We start from the raw sequence: 1,188 nt of genomic DNA on the forward strand, positions 1-1,188 counted from the left end.
AAGTGGTTAGGATAGATACATAGTTGCATTCTCTTAATGAATAGAATGATTTGTTCTAATGGTGTTTGTAAATAGGATCTCAAATCCACATCTTGTACAGCAATTAACCACTAAGAAGAATATATGCAGTGTGTTATTTGTTGAAACTGTAAATAAATAAATAAATCACCCGTGAAGTGAAAAGACAACCTACAGAGTGAGGAAAAATTATAGACATTTATCTCTTAGAAAAAGGACTTCTACCTGAAACATACAAACAAGTGAAACCACCAAATTCCCCCAATTTAAAGACCCAATCCAAAAATGGGCATCTGAGATGCATATGCACTTCTCACATGAAGAAATAGAAATGGCAATTAAGTTTGTTCAACATCATTGGTCATTCCAGAGATTCAAATTAAAACAACAGTGAGATTCTACCTCACCTCATAAAGAATGACTAACACCAAGAAGTCAGGCAATAACAGGTGCTGCAGGGGCCATGGGGAAAAAGGAACCCCTCTCTATCAAGAAACTCCTTGGTGAGAATGTGCAACCACTGTGGACATCAGTTTGGAGATTCCTCAAAAAACTAGCATGAGAGGTTCCATTCAAACCAGCTACTCCCCTTCTGGCTATTTTTCCAGAATAATTAATAATGTCAACCACTGCAATATATGTGCACCCATGTTTATAGCAGCACAATTTGTTGTAAGTAGATCTTGGAAACAATCCAAATGCCCATCAACTGAGTAATGGATAAAAAATGATGCCTTATTTTTATACAATGGACTAATATTCAGTTATAAATAAAGGTTAAACTTGAGATATGTTTAGGTAAACTGATGCAACTCATAAGTGAAATAAAGCAGACTAGCCTGTAGAAACTTCATATTGTCTACCTATTGTAAGGAAGAAAAATGTACAATAGCTATTGTGAAATGGGAAGAAACTAAAAGAAAGGAAACAGAAACTGGGATGGAGGAAAGGAGAAAAGAAGAAAGGGAAAAGGAAACTATGTAGGTGTTTCATATATGTGTTATGAAACCAGAAGATCTTCTCCCTCCCATTTGAGTGGCTTGAGGGTCTGTTGGAGAAGGACAGAGAAGGTGGCTGGTCTGTTTATAGAAGTAGATGCAGTTACTCCTCTCTTCTACTGGAAGGGAGAAAACTAACTTCTGCTCCTTTGATAAGGATTGGGAAAGACCC

This window comes from Octodon degus, unplaced genomic scaffold (genome assembly GCF_000260255.1).
Source record: "Octodon degus isolate 3935 unplaced genomic scaffold, OctDeg1.0 scaffold00183, whole genome shotgun sequence".
Taxonomy (NCBI): Eukaryota; Metazoa; Chordata; class Mammalia; order Rodentia; family Octodontidae; genus Octodon; species Octodon degus.